Genomic DNA, 17,500 nt, shown 5'->3' on the forward strand with positions numbered 1-17,500 from the left:
GTCCCTCAGTGTGAGGCACTTCTAATGTCTACCAGAGAATTGCTAATGCATCTTCCAATCTTGGATGGTCTGGGATGCAGCTTAGAGAGAGAGAGAGAGAGAGAGAGAGAGAGAGAGAGAGAGAGAGAGAGAGAGAGATTCTATTGCACAGATCACCAGCTCCCTTCCCAAGCTGTCTCTTTGCTTTCCGGCAACTAACAATTACCCTGACACTTTGGAAGAAGAGAAATGATTTTCTCCGTACGTCTGCCTTTCTGCATCCAATCCCCTCTCGCTTGCATGGCTTCTCTCTCTCTCCAGTAATTTGTTCTTGGATGGACGTTTTTATCCTTTTCCTTCCACTATTCTGTTTTCTCTCTATTTTTACTTATTTATTTATTCTATTTTATTATATTTTTGGAAAGATCGTAGGTTTGCAGTGTTTTCTTTGGATGGACGTTTTTATCATTTTCCTTCCACTATGCTGTCTTCTCTCTATTTTTATTTATTTATTTATTTATTTATTTATTTATTTATTTATTTTATTTATTTATTTTATTTTTTTTTTATTTTTTTTATTTATTTATTTCATTTTCTAAAGATTTACTTAGGGTTTGCATCGTTTTCTTCTGTACTATTTCAAACGGTTTTTTATAATAAATATTCTCATCTTATGATGTCTTCTCTTTTTATTTTTTATTTATTTATTTTTTTAAGATCTTTTCATGGTTTGCCTAGTTTTCTTGTGTAATATTTCAAACTTTTTTTTTTAATAAAAAATATTCTTATGATATCTTCTCCCTCTTATTATTATTTATATATCTATTTATTTTTTGAAAAGATCTTTTTATGGTTTGCATCCTTTTCTTGTGTACTATTTCAAACGTTTTTTTAGAATAAATATTTTCATCTTATGATGTCTTTTCTTTTTTATTTTTTATTTATTTATCTATTTTTCTAAAGATCTTTTTATGGTTTGCCTTGTTTCCTTGTGTACTATTCCAAACATCTTTTTTAGAATAAATATTATCATCTTATGAAGATACGTGTTGCACATACATGAACATCAGAAATATAAACATATGTATACACACAGGTATACATTGTTAATTAGTGTCTTGGCACGACTACAAAATTCTTATTGAAACTCGGTATGACAGATTTGAATCATTATTGTTTAATGTGTAATAGCAATCATAAAAGCTATATAATATTAACCTTAGCAATAGCACATTTCCCCTTGAGAGATAATGAACAAAAAATCTCAATATTATTACTTGTATTACCATTAGTATGAATAATATCATTTATACTACTCAACAACTGTGTGGATATTATTCCTTTTTTCATTATCATGTTACCTCTTGTATCTAGGTTGTGTATGTTACTGTCTGTACTTTGTTTACTCCATGTATATGGCCTTGGGATGAAAATTAAAATTTATTATTATATTATTATACAATTTAGAGACTTCTGAGACGGTATTTATCCAAACAACACCTAAATATATTTCCTTTACTTAGTTCGTTCCAGAGTACTAAAAAAAAGAAAAAAAAAAAAAAAAAAAAAAAAACCGGATGAGCTCCGAAACAAAGCACCAGATAAACAGCGGAAAAAGTCGAAGGATACACAACACCCACCAGCCCCCCGCCCCCCTCTCAGCCAAGACGTTATAATAGGGGCATCATTTGCTTCCAATGTATCTGTCAGGCCCATTACCTCAGTCACACGAATGGGGAGGCATTTCCTACGTTTTCCTAATTTATATGTTGCTTCACACACCTCCCCACCCCCGCCCCCTCCCCCCAAAACTCAGTCCTGCATTTAGGGGGTTGCGGCAATGAGGAATTATTCCTCTAATCTCAAAACGAAACAAAGAGAGAGAGAGAGAGAGAGAGAGAGAGAAGAGAGAGAGATTGATTGTGAGTTATCTGGCGTCACAGCTACCACGGTCACCGACGCCGAATACTAATGTGATATTTTAACTATTATAATATATTAAACAAAATTTAAAATAATTTTTCAAAAAAATAACTACATATAAATTTGATTTAAAAAAAATAATATAATAAGTTCTGATAAAAAGAATTGTTAATTAATCTGATCACTTAACAGTAAAACTTAAAAAAAAACTGAATATACTAAGATATATTTGAGAAGACCAGCTTCAGAGAGAGAGAGAGAGAGAGAGAGAGAGAGAGAGAGAGAGAGAGAGAGAGAGAGAGAGAGAGAGAGAGAGAGAGAGAGAGAAAGGAAGGAAGCCATTACAGACGTTTACACCGGGGGCCATGAAAATCATAGCCGGTAGGTACCACGATAAATAACCGATGCCATAAATATCCTGAATGTGTTCATATAAAGAATTTCAATTTGACCGAGGGTAAAGTATTGGTCGAAAACCTCAACTTTTTTTTCGGGTTTGTAATGATTATTCTGGAGGCAAAATTATGATGCCTATAAATTCTTGAAGTGCTGTGGACTTAACAGTACGGGGCTACAACCTCCATCATTGAAAAAAATTAAAAATAAATAAATAAAAACAGCAAACTGGAGTTGAATCATACGAAGAGAAATCTTAATGTGGAAATAAAGGAATCTACATAAATGAAAGAAAACATTACACAGTAAATAAACGTTGCAATAATTAATGAAATTTTACTCTCACATTTTTACGCATTTGGCATCATTAATAACGCATAGGGGGCTTAATCAATTTTCATATTTCACTGTTCATCTGATAACTTTCACGATAGGTAAACAGCTTCCTCTCTCTCTCTCTCTCTCTCTCTCTCTCTCTCTCTCTCTCTCTCTCTCTCTCTACGAGTTTCCTAAACTCATTATACCTCCGAATCGATAGAAAGCTGCACACACTATATAATATATTATATATATATATTATATAATATATATATATATATATATATAGATATTAATTATATTATATTTCGTTACACAAGGTATTTTGTTATAATTATGACGAAACTTGTTCACTTCATTGTACAGAAAGTGCCCCCCCCCCAAAACAAAAAACGCTAATGACATCTTACCTGAATAGGCGACAACTTCGAATATGACAGACTTACGTAGCTGTGTCAAGCCCAACAAACAAACTTGACTTACCTGTAAGAAAATAACATAAATGAGAAAATTTACTTTTCTTCACTTATAATACGGTTTTAAAAAAATATCTACTTGAAATTTGAATAGCATTAGGCTTCCTACAATTTCTTGATGAAAAGAGCAATAAATGGCTGTCAAGTCAAGTTAGCAAATCATCTGATGTGAATGTAAGAGTGATTTTAAATGAGGAATGTACTACATAAACTAATTAATATATATCGCTCTGAAATTCTAGATAGGATAAGAATATCAGATTTAGGCCAAATGTCAAATGCTGGGACGTATGAGGTCATTCAGCGCTGAAACGGAAATTGACAGTAAAAGGTTTGAAAGGTGTAAGTGGAAGAAAAAAAAACTCAAAGCAGTTGCGCTCTGAAACAATTGTTAGAAGAAGGTGGAGACTAAGATGGAAGAAAGAGAATATGAAAGGAGGTACAGTAAAAGGAACGAAAAGGGTTGCAGCAGCTAAGGGTCGAGGGCACGCTGCGAAGGAACCTAAGTAATGCCTACAGTGTACCGCATGAGGTTCACAGACGGCACTACCCACCTGCGGGGTTCAAGTTTATACAGGACATTCAATGAAAAAATATACTTCTGTTGCTTAAAATAACAAATACAATAAAATATATATACTTTTGTTGCACTAAAATAACAAATATAATAAAATATATACTTTTGTTGCATTAAAATCACAAATGAAATAACAAAAATATATTTTTGTTGCATCAAAATAACAAATATAATAAAAAAAATACACTTGTTGCAATAAAATAACAAATACAATAAAAAAATCTACTACTTCTGTTGCATTAAAATCACAAATACAATAAAAAATACTTTATTGCATTAAAATAAGAAAATACAATAAAAATATACTTTCTTACATTAAAATGAAAATCTATGACCATAACCTTGAGCTGGACATCAGACAGACAGGCAAACAGACAAACTGCCAAGTATCAGAAAACAGCCTCGCTATTCCCAATTTTAATGACATGGAGAATTGCGTCATTTCCATATCTCTGTCTGCCATTCATTGTCCTCAGGAGAAGAAGAGGAAGAAAAAGAATAATAAGCTCTAACGACCCTCACGCAAATTCACAATGCATTTCACTATCGTAATAATGACGCAGGGTTCCATCAGACCGAATAACTTCTTATTACCAGAGAGACAGTTGACAGACTCAAGAAGGATTAAAAATCTATAAAAAGGGACACGTTTTTAAATTTTTTTACATGGGTTACTTTGCCTAAAAATAGGGATGGCAGCCCAATAGTTATGGTTATACTGGATTTTGGTTGTTACTTCAACTGACACATAAGGAGTTAAAAAAAAGTAAAGTATATCTTAGTTTAACCAGAACACTGAGCTGATTAACAGCTCTCCTAGGGCTGACCCGAAGGGTAAAGACTTTTATTTACGTGGCTACGAACCAGTTGGTTACTTAGCAACGGCTACAGCTGATTGTGGGATCCGAACCACATCATATCGAGAAGTGAATTTCTAATCAACAGAAATAAATTCCTCTGGGGAGCGAACTCGGGCTACCAGATTGATAGGGGAGTAAGCAACCCACTCGTCTTATGACGAACTATCCAAGTCCTGCTTGTTGCTCTGAGGTCAAGTTGCGTCCTCTACTTCACACTAGGGCAGTTATTTCCTTCAAGAACATAAACACGAACACGGGTCGCTTTTTGATAAAGGCACATGCTGGCATAAGGCTGGCTTAATCCCAACCAATCAACCACCATCAGTTTCATGCGTTTGACCAAAATAAAAGTTGCAAATCCATTCACAAGCTACCTTTTGCCCACACGAGAGAGAGAGAGAGAGAGAGAGAGAGAGAGAGAGAGAGAGAGAGAGAGAGAGAGAATGATGCTTAAACACTGAAATCTATTGTTGTATAAAAGAGAGAGAGAGAGAGAGAGAGAGAGAGAGAGAGAGAGAGATCAAATGATGCTTATATACATAAGTCTGAAGTCTCTAGCTGTGTACGAGAGAGAGAGAGAGAGAGAGAGAGATACTTGATACATAAGTCTGAAGTTTATTGTAGTGTACATAAAGGTCTGATATCCATCGACAGAAATGAAAATATATAAAATATGCCATTACGTTTGAGGGTTAATCTCCTTGGGAATAACTGCAATAATTTTACCTTCAGACAGACAGCCACGAGCTCCACACACAAATGGGATCGGAATTACCAGTCATGATGGAATGATCTCCACCGAGAGAATGTAATGTTATTTGATTTTCTCTAGGACGGGGAAGATCGAGATTTTTTCATATATTTTAATGAATCTGGCCTGATTTATTACTCGAGTGACCCCGAGATGATTGAGGGAAGAAATCGTCTGCGAGTTGACGCTTTTGCGTTGCCATGGTAATCAAGCTCGCTCTTACGGGTCGTCGTCTCATTTTCAAATCAAAATAAATCATAAGAGCTAATTCGGTTTCTCGTCTGGCTAAGGTTTCCTCCTTGGCGAGGTTCGTTCTCTGTCGAGTGTCCTTATTTAAATCGTCGTTTTCATACAATAAGAATCGATTGCTTATAAAAGAGGCATAAAAGTTGATCGACCTGGTCACCAGCAAACCACAGTCCATAAAAATCACTGAAAATTACGAATAAATCTCACTGAAAATTACGAATAAAACTCACTGAAATTTACGAATGAGATCTAAATTGTGGGGAAGATGGGAAAATGAGGCGTTTGTTCCCAAAATGACTTAAATCTCCGAATAAAACTCGCTGAAAATTACGAATAAAACTCACTGAAGTTTACGAATGAGATCTAAATTGTGGGGAAGATGGGAAAATGAGGCGTTTGTTCCCTAAATGACTTAAATCTCCGAATAAAACTCACTGAAAATTACGAATAAAACTCACTGAAATTTACGAATGAGATCTTTGATGTGGGGAAGATGGGAAAACGAGGCGTTTGTTCCCTAAATGACTTAAATCTCCGAATAAAACTCAATGAAAATTACGAATAAAACTCACTGAAATTTACGAATGAAATCTAAATTGTGGGAAAGATGGAAAACGAGGTGTTTGTTCCCTAAATGACTTATATAATCTCGGTTCTTGCAAAAATGTTATCTGCAGAATCTGTCATTATTATTGTACTGCCACGATTATTGTTGTTTCTGGCATTTTTTCCTTTTTTCATTATTCTGTGATAATAATAATTTTTTTTAACTATTCTCAATTTATTACGGTTATTGCCATTAATTTTGATTACCATCTTTTATACTACCTCAGCAAGTCTGGATATTACAGATTAATGTTTTTTTTATGATGTTATCTTATGTATCTAGACTGTGTGTGTTATTGTCTATTCTTTGTATATTCCATGTATATGGCCTTGAGCTGATAATAAAAACTATTATTATTATTATTATTATTATTATTATTATTATTATTATTAGTGAATGCTGCGACAAACGCTGTGCACCTCCCGCCCATACAAGGAGACTACAGCCTGGGTTATTTATATGGCAATGTAAAAACCCACAAACAAGGAAAACCCCTCCGGCCGATCATCAGCCAGACGCCCGCCCCTACGTACGCCTTGGCTAAACGCCTCAACCAAATTTTGACCCCTTACGTCCCGAGTCGGTACAGCCTGCAGTCTTCGGCAGAGTTCTTTGAAGCCATCAAGGACGCCCCTGGTACCGGGATTATCGCCTCGCTGGACGTGGAGTCCCTATTTACGAACGTACCTGTCGACGAAACCATAGATATAATCGTTGATCGTGTCTACAGGAATCAGTCGACAGCGCCCCTCAACATACCGGAAGCCTCGCTCCGTACGCTACTGGAGATCTGCACGAAGAAGGCCCCTTTCTCCACCCACCGTGGCCAGATGTTCCGCCAAAAGGACGGCGTGGCGATGGGCTCCCCACTGGGGGTCCTCTTCGCTAACTTTTATATGGGCACCGTGGAGGGACGGGTCTTCGCCAGGATGCAGCAACCCCGCAGATATGGACGTTATATTGACGACATCTTTGTGCAAGTCGACGCCGAGGATGAGGTAGAAGCCCTCCGTCAAGCATTTCAGCAGTGTAGTGTGCTGAATTACACAGTCGAACACAGCTCCGACGATCGGCTCCCCTTCCTCGACGTCCTTGTAAGTAAGACGGAAGACGGTCTCCGTACTTCAGTCTACACAAAGAAAACCAATTTAGGACTTTGCCTCCACGGAGACAGTGAATGCCCCGCCAGATTCAAAAGCACCACCGTCATGGCCTTCGTCAGGAGGGCCCTCTCCCACTGCTCGACCTGGCAGGACACTCACGAGGAACTCGACCGCTCCTCCCAAGTACTTGTGAATAACGGGTACTCAAATAAATTAATCAGCAAGGAAATCCGCACAGCCCTGGAGAAATGGTACGGTAGTGAGAGCCCGCAGCCCCGCCCCCAGGATAATATCAAGCTGTACTACAAAGCCTTCATGAGTTCCCATTACCGTGAAGAAGAGGACTCCATTAAGAAAATAATTTTTGAAAATGTATCCCCGACTGACAACACCAAGAATATCGACTTAATCATATATTACCAGAATCGGAGGACGCGCGACCTTATTATGAGAAATAACCCCTCTCCACAGGTACGAGAACCCCTGAAGCAGACGCATGTAGTGTACCAGTATACATGCCCAGTCCGCGAATGCAGCGGCGCCTACGTAGGTATGACTACCATGCGACTGTCGAAGAGACTCTCGTGCCACGCCCAAGAGGGGGCTATCAAGAATCACGCCCGCACAAACATCAGGAGGCCATCTCCCGGGATGTCATCATACAGAACACGAAAATCATCGGGAAGGCCCCTGATGCCCGTCGGTTGCGCCTGCTGGAGGCACTCCTCATCCAGCGAATAAAACCTACACTGAATACGATGCAGGAAGAATTTCTCCTCCCTACGAGTATGAGAAGACCTGCCACCAACAATGACACCACCGATCATGACAACTCTATGGAAGACAACGCCCCCGAACGAGGTACTCCTGCAGCCGATGGAAATCAAAGTAGCCGTGACGTCCTACAGCGTAGCGCAACGCCCATCAACGTTACAGCGCCGCTTAGGAGGTCCAGGCGGCTGCAGGATATGCTGCAACGCAACCATCGGCTCGAAGAAAGTGGCTTGAGACCTGGCTCAAGCAACCAATGAAAACAAAGACTCACCGCCACCAGCCAATAGGAGACAAGCATGGGGCAGACACCCTGCTGTCACCCACAGATATAACGAGGACGGACACCGCACCAAGATCAGTCCACCCTCAGCTTCCCAGCCCGAGGATGTCTGGCAGCTCCAGACGAAAGCTTGCTTTAAGAAAGAGAGAGAAGAGAGAGAGAGAGAGAGAGAGAGAGAGAGAGAGAGAGAATCGTTAATGACTTTGATGACTATGGTATCATAGTTTATCTGTAAAATTCAAATAAATACGCCTATTATAACCCTATATTTGACCATGACCTCTATAGGCGCTTTACTAGCCTGTTTAAGTAGCACGGAAAAAGCCGCTATTCGCAAAATAGAGAAGAATCTCTACAAGTGTAACGCTGCTGAAGTAGCCATTACTTTTAATAAAGTATTATTATTTATTATTTATTTATTTTATTTATTTTTTTTTTTTTTTTGCTCTATCACAGTCCTCCAATTCGACTGGGTGGTATTTAAAGTGTGGGGTTCCGGGTTGCATCCTGCTCCTTAGGAGTCCATCACTTTTCCTTAATATGTGTGCCGTTTCTAAGATCACACTCTTCTGCATGAGTCCTGGAGCTACTTCAGCCTCTAGTTTTTCTAGATTCCTTTTCAGGGATCTTGGGATCGTGCCTAGTGCTCCTATTATTATGGGTACGATTTCCACTGGCATATCCCATATTCTTCTTATTTCTATTTTCAGATCTTGATACTTATCCATTTTTTCCTCTCTTTCTCTTCAACTCTGGTGTCCCATGGTATTGCGACATCAATGAGTGATACTTTCTTCTTGACTTTGTCAATCAACGTCACGTCTGGTCTGTTTGCACGTATCACCCTATCCGTTCTGATACCATAGTCCCAGAGGATCTTTATTATTATTATTATTATTATTATTATTATTATTATTATTATTATTATTATTATTATTATTATTATTATTATTATTATTATTATTATTATTATAAAATCATTTACGCGGATGACGAAGAGGCACACTCTTCACTTACCTCAAAGTACGGTTAATCTTCTTTCTCAAAACAAAAGTCAAATTTGTTTTTAATTAACCCTTCAATCAACCAAAGCTTCCGCGTCTAAGCACCGCTATAATTTCCGGTAATATTACGGCTGCTGGTTACGTAACGATAACATGAACTTGGACGGTCTTTGAAGTACAAATATTAACAGCGAGAACAACCTACTATATGAAACACTGCTCTCTCTCTCTCTCTCTCTCTCTCTCTCTCTCTCTCTCCTTCTTCTTCTTCTTCTTCTTCTTCTATCAGCTCCACTACTGGCGCTTGGTCGTCTAGTCATCGAAGTTTGTATTTAGTGATATGCGATCCATTCTGTATGTCAAAATATTACATGTTATTACAATAGAGGGAGCATTGTAGGAGTACGAACGGTTCCTCGTAAATGTTCTTAAAAATACGCCACACAAGAAAAGATTCTTAGTTCTTGACTCACTTAGGTAAACAAGCTCACAGATGAAAGGCGTAAAGGTCTAATCACCCTATCGACTTGACTCTGAAAATCATTCAAGTTGGCAACTCTTCTCGGTATCTTGGACGACACAATTTCTACAAGCACCCCGACGAGTATACGGAAGTCTATATTTTAGTACAATAGCCGACTAACCACTCTATACCTAATTCACTGTTTAGGTCCCGTACTGGCACGGTGAAATCTCATAAAACTGATCCAAACACACCCCCCCCCCCCCCCTCTCACGGGATCGACCTCAGGTCTGTTGCTAGTACGGTAAAGTCGATAACCATTGGACTGAGTGGGCCAATGCACACACACACACACACACACACACACATATATATTATTATATTATATGAATATATATATATTATATATATATTATATAATATATATGGATGTAGGTATAAATATAATATATATATATATATATATATATATATATATATAGATATATTAATATATATATATATATATATATAATATAATATGAATTTTTTATCACATTAACCGTGATTCATATACAAGCATTAAGCTACAAATGTCCATTAATATCCAATTCACTCTACCTCGTAATTAATATATTTCCATATACATTAACGCAAGGGGAATGTTTCTAGTTGATAATAATTTCGTCCTCTCTTATGGATTCGATCCAGCGCACAGAGGAGAAATCGGGACTTCAGTGACAGGAAGAAATATCGGAAACATTATAATAATTTTCAAGAAGTTGAAGTAGCCCATACCATGTAGATTCACAGAGAAGTTACTCGGCTTCATCAAAGATTTACGAGTGTAGATGAGTAAGCTTGCGAACGAGAGTGGAGTAGGAAGTGAAGAAAGGATACATACTGGTGAGGTTAAAGGAGATGCGTTTACATATCAGGGGCTGGAAGCCTGACTCGGAAAGAGGTGCGTGGAAACTAACAATTATAATCCAAACGCGACCACTTCTCCAATCATACCTTAAACCTCGATTTTTCACCTTTCGAGAATATGACATGTTTAGATGCTCTTGTATCGATAAGCAATCATAGGAGACAGATGTAAAAACCACCAGTCCCAATATTCAAAGACGATGACTAAATGCGTCTCCAAAATACTTTCAATGCATCGTAATTCTTCGGAATTAAAAGTTGAGTATAGATTAGTTTAACCAGACCACTGAACTGATTAACAGCTCTCCTAGGGCTGACCCGAAGGATTAAATCTTTATTGACGTGGCTATAGTAGATTCACATCAACCATGCATTTGATTTCAAGGCCAGTCCGTTACGAAGCTTTTGATTGGCTGTTGATAAGCCAATCACAGGGCTGGAAACTCTCAGTCTCTCTCGAGATTTCACATGGTAGGATCTATGTTCCACCTCTCCTGAGGCATACGTCTTTCAGGAGAGGTGGAACATACATCCTGCCTAAGTGAACTCTCGAGAGAGACTAAGAGTTTCCAGCCCTGTGATTGGCTTATCAACAGCCAATCAGGAGCGCCGTAAGGGACTGGCCTAGACATCAAATGCACGTTTGATGTGAATCTACTATAGGAACCATTTGGTTACTTAGCGACGGGACCTATCTACAGCTTATTGTGGGATCCGAACCACATTATATCAAGAGATGAATTTCTAATCACCAAAGATTTATTCCTCTGGTTCCTCACTGGCGGCAGCGGGAGGCGACTCGGGTTACCAGATTGACAGACGTGTACGTAACCAACAAGTCCACTGAGGAACTTCTCCGGAATAAATATGGTAATGCTTACTTCAGCTATAAAAGCTGCTCTTGAAATGATGTCTTAGTTGATCTGAACTAAAATAATTTATTTTGAAAATCATAGGTGACAAATGGTCATCAATTTGATGTCTCTATGACGTTCGATTTCTGCTGATTATTTCATGTTCGCTTATCAACAAAAATCAAAAGACTGAATTCAGTGACTCGTCTCTCAAATTTCATCTCAGCTCAGTTGATGTCTAGGCCGGTCCCTTACGACGCTCCTGATTGGCTGTTGATAAGCTAATCACGGGGCTTTAAACTGTCAGTCTCTCTCGAGAGTTCACATAGGCAGGATGTATGTTCCACCTCTTTTGAAAAACGTATCCCTCAGGAGAGGTGGACACATACATTCTGGCTATGTGAACTCTCGAGTTTCCAGTCCTGTGACTGGCTTATCAACAGCCAATCAGGAGCGTCGTTAGGGACTGGTCTAGACATCAAATGCACGGTTGATGTGAAACTACTATAGTACATCGGTTTCATGACTACCCTTTGTTAGATCTCTCTCCCTCCAACATTATCCCTGTATTTCTACCTGATAGCAATTCAGCCACCTCTTATTAAGTATTTTCTTTTCCTTAATCCTACTCTAAATGAAGATCTGTGCAATGTTATTCCTAGATATATCATAACCTACGTTCCATTTACCTTCATATTATCTGAAGTTCATTTTACATAATGCTTGTTCTTTCCACGTACAATGAGGCGTTCGAAAAATATGGAATTACTTTCCTAAGTCAGGGAAGGCGAAGCGGAGGGAACTTTTTTTTAAATCCAAATGCAATGGAAACAAAGTTAATATCTATATTAGTTCCTTCCCCAAACACCCACCCACACACAGACACAGACACAGACATACACACATACATATATATATATATATTATATATATATATATATATATATATATATATATATATATATATATATCTAATAAAAGGAGCCCATAAAAACACCAAAATGTAGAGAGAAAAGTACTATATTTCAGAGACTGCTGTCTCTCTCTTCCGGTATATACCTGAAGAGAGAGACAGCAGTCTCTGAAATAAAGTACTTTTCTCTCTACATTTTGGTGTTTTTATGGGCTCCTTTTATTAGATGGAATTCTGTTGTTACAGAACATTTTTACCAGTCATATATATATATATATGTGTGTGTGTGCGTGTTGTGCATATATATATATATATATATATATATATATATATATATATATATATATATATATAAATATGACTGGTAAAAATGTTCTGTTATAACAGAATTCCATCTAATAAAAGGAACCATTAAAATGCTATATTTCCGAGACTGCTGGCAGTCTCTCTCTTCAGGTAGATGAATGAGAAAAGTTACAGAAAAGATGGCATTTATACCAAGAGGTCCACAGGTAAGCCAATTTAGGTCACTAACACTGATAATCCTTCTTTAATCTTCTTAAACGTTGGTTGAATAAAACTTTATCAAGGACGTCTGCATCCCATGCGCCCTTTGAGATGTTCATTACCTGTCTCTGTTTAATCAAGGCCGATTCTATCATTTGACTTAGTTGTGCATATATAAATATATATATATATATATATAATATATAATATATATATTATATAGGATATATATATATATAATATATACATATATATATATATGACATGTATATATCATATATATAGATATATATATATATATTATATATTATATGTATTAATATTACATATAAAATATATATATATTATATTTAATATAGTATTATATTATATATATATAGATATATATATACCATATATATATATATATAAATATATATATATATATATATATATATATATATATATATATATATGCACAACTAAGTCAAATGATAGAATCGGCCTTGATTAAACAGAGACAGGTAATGAACATCTCAAAGGGCGTATGGGATGCAGACGTTTAAGAAGATTAAAGAAGGATTATCAGTGTTAGTGACCTCAATTGGCTTACTGTGGACCTCTTGGTATGCCATCTTTTCTGTAACTTTTCTCATATATATATATATATATATATATATATATATATCATATATATATATCATATTAAAACGTACTAGCATCACGATAACTAGTTTTTTTTTTGTACTTTTCCATTGTTGGTATATGAGTAAACTAAATTTCTCTTGCCAAATAAGCACAGAGTTCCATACGCATGAATTTATGACCACCAAAAGCACTCCACAAATTCTGCGTTCCATAGATTTAGTAGGTGGTGCAGCCCGGGAATAAATGGAACTCGGGGAAAATCCTAAGCACATCATAAATTCGTGGCGACATATATTTTGAATTTATCCGTGAGCAAAACTAAACTGAAAGTGGTAGAATTGCGAAAGGATTGTCCAGTAGTCATTACTCAGATTACCCTACTCAGATTACCCTCCTACCCCCCCCCCCCTCTACTAAGCATGAGTCGTAAAGTTGTCTTTATATAAATATAAGAAAAAATGGAAATGGATTATTCAGCAATTATGGCTACATTACGCCAAGACCAGGAGTTACAATCAAGAGCCTACTGTTTCTACGTTCTTTTTCTAAAGCAGATAGTAATACATTTCTAATTAGTGAAGTTATAAGGGTGCTTGGCATTTTAAATACTTTACCCCTAGTTACATCGCTTAGCTTAGAATACAAAGATATATGGGGCGTTATCTCATTTTGACAGTGAGGCATTTTTTGGAGTATGTAGAATAAGGAACAAAGTGTGTGTGTGTGTGTGTGTGTGTGTGTGTGTGTGTGTGTGTGAGAGAGAGAGAGAGAGAGAGAGAGAGAGAGAGAGAGAGAGAGAGAGAGAGGCTCTTGAACTTGAAATAAGGCGAAGGCTTAATTAAGATTTTAATTATTAATTAGTAAAACACATTAGGATTAGATTTTGAAAAGGCGCGGCCAGATCTTTAATTAAAACTAAAAATACATATATCAGAAATGAAGAGTCAATAGCTTTTGAGGTTCTTAATTAAGAATGTTTATGACTTGTGATTTCGACATTTTCATGAATGATACTTTTGGAAACGAGTTTGAAACCGAATATGTATTCGGGCGGTTTAACTTGGTCAGTTAAAGAAGTAAAGAACTTGTTTTTAATGAAGCGGAACATTATAAATTAAGAGAAATAATCATGATCCTCGATAAAGATCGATATAAGATAGAAGATAATTGATATATATGAAAAGACGGAAAGAGCCATTTACAAAAGGAAAGCGAAAAATTAGAGCACCAGGGTTTGAAATCCGTTGCCTAAATGAACAAGGCGTGATCATACCTCCAGCTTACTCAGGATGCATGCAAGATTTTCCCCTTTACTCTTAAGTTGTAAACATTTCATTCCTAACCTTTACCGTAAATCAAAACGTACAAATAGAGCCTGGTTTCACTAACACAAATTGAAATGAATACTCTATATATTATTAGAAATAAATTTTCTGTACTGTTTAACATGCATATTATTATTTGTTTACAATTTCATTCTAATAAATATACTATCTTAAAAATCCTGTATCTTTAACTCGACGCGAAATATCTTTTTCAGACCTTTTTAGACTTTTCCATAAGGTTTTCCTACCCCCAACAAGAACAACAACAACAATAACAAAGGAGTTTGTAGGTTTACTCCTCGAGTAAGTGTACAGCTGAATGGACGAGGCACAGCCCAACCAGTTAAGTTAAAAGGAACAGAATGGGAAATCACTGTAAATCCAAGCACATACATATATATACACATGTATGCAAGTGTTACTTCTTTCTCTTCATCGTGTTGTCTTATGTGAATGACTGAACTATTCATTCGAAGTTACATCCTTGCGTTTCACACTTGATTCGTATTAAGCCAATGAGAAACGAATGTAAATAATACAGAAAAAGGAAAAATCCAATCAAACATCAGCCTCGGGATAACAAGAGAAATCTAACAATAGTCTCTCCTGAAGTCAAAACTAAACTGGCATGAGACAATAGAAATCAATCTTTATAAACATTCATTTTTCTTGAAGTGAATGGACGTGATGACAATCCAGTAATATGCCTGCATTATGTTCCCTGCAGAATTCATGATGATTTCAAGGAAAATATTCTCGATTTGAATGAAGGATCTATTTTGTTGTATAAAAATGATTTGGGTTTGCTCTAATTAATAGCAAACTCTTTTGTAACTGAAGAAACATTTGAGTACTATGCAATTCACTGACACGCGGCATCGGTTCACCGCAGGAAAAGAGGTCATATAATAATGGAGGATACTGCATGCAGATTTTAACAATTTTACATTGTAATAATCGAGTCCCTTTCAGTTTGATGCCACAAAGACTGAAATAGCCGCATTTATTCATGAAAATCACGACGATTGTTATCACATATACTGCAATTCAAGTCTTCGAATAGCTGCGTAAACTAAGTCTTCTAAATATTGCAATATTATTATTCAAAGGCACAATCTCATTGCCAACGGTGACTTGGCACTGCGCGATCAAATGAAGCCAGAGTGCCCACGTCTCCATGTCCTTTCTAGGAGCCTTTGTTGGGGTCGTATAGCGAACTTCCAGTCTGGAAACTTTACCAGGTTTTCATCAATGTCTGGCGAGACGCCTTCCTCCTGGAATTTTTAAGCTTTTAATGTCTCCAGAAGTGTCTTCACCCCGCCATTCAATGCTCTTTTTCGCGCCTTTTTCTGCGTTTAGTGGTTGTGCTACTAAGCCTTCGTCAGTAAAAGAGGGGAAATAACGTCAACAATTGCAGTCACTTTCGATTTTGTTCGACGGATCACCATTTTGAATCGCTTAACATTGGTAGTATTACGGTTTTTATGTTATATTATCCATTCTATACTGTACTGCTATTATGAATCAAATGTGAGAAGGGAATTCGTTTGTATCCATTACATTTACTGAATCATTTGAAACATTTCTTTATTACGTACAAGTATGAGACATTTTCTTTTTCATATTGTACATTAGCAATGGATCCACACTCCGCAGACATATAGCCGCCTCTCACGAAACAAAGCAAAATGCCAAAAGATTTGACAAGAGTAAATCATTTTAAATGTATGTAAAATACTTTGACAATCAGCAGTTTCAGAAAGCTTGTTACGTTCGTATACTTTTTATTCTCTGATTTAATAATAAACTGAGAATATTTGGTAAGTTTAATTTGGCCCCTCATTCATCATTATTCATTTGTAATTTGCCATTTCATATATGCAGCCGGTGATTTAATTTCGTGCAAAACATTTGGTACAAAACACAAAAATTAATATTCCTCTGTAAAGTGAGCACTTCCACTGTTATTATTAAACAATCTGACTGAGAGAGAGAGAGAGAGAGAGAGAGAGAGAGAGAGAGAGAGAGACGCAACATGAGCAAAAAACGGGCTAAGTACTGGAAATAAAGAACAGCCAAGCTCGAAATGTGAGTGTCGACGAACTATTGAATTTGACTGTTCACAGAGAGAGAGAGAGAGAGAGAGAGAGAGAGAGAGAGAGAGAGAGAGAGAGAGAGAAACTTTACAAAATGCGACTAGTTTCCCAGTTTAATTAAAATAGAAATCCACAAGAAAACGTAGGCAACGTTACGGGAAATTCTCGTGAATTACGGCTTTACTTTATCACAGCGCAACGTTTAGAACTTAACCACCTGGATTATCATCATTCAGCTGAACTTGACAGATGGAAAAGGGAGAAGAGAGGTAAAAAAAATTCTAATTATGTTTACAACGAAATTTATATACCCCCTTCCAGGTTGCAGATATGCTTGGCACTTCTGTTTTAATTACAAATTACAATTTCAATATCCTGTTTCAACCAGAAGAGATTCTAACAAAATCTTTTTCATTATATCTACATATTTCAAATAAAAATATTATATAATTGATTACTTTTTTGGGCCAAGAAAGATTCTTGTCGTAATCACGTAATCATACTCGAAC

This window comes from Macrobrachium nipponense, chromosome 13 (genome assembly GCF_015104395.2).
Source record: "Macrobrachium nipponense isolate FS-2020 chromosome 13, ASM1510439v2, whole genome shotgun sequence".
Classification (NCBI taxonomy): Eukaryota; Metazoa; Arthropoda; class Malacostraca; order Decapoda; family Palaemonidae; genus Macrobrachium; species Macrobrachium nipponense.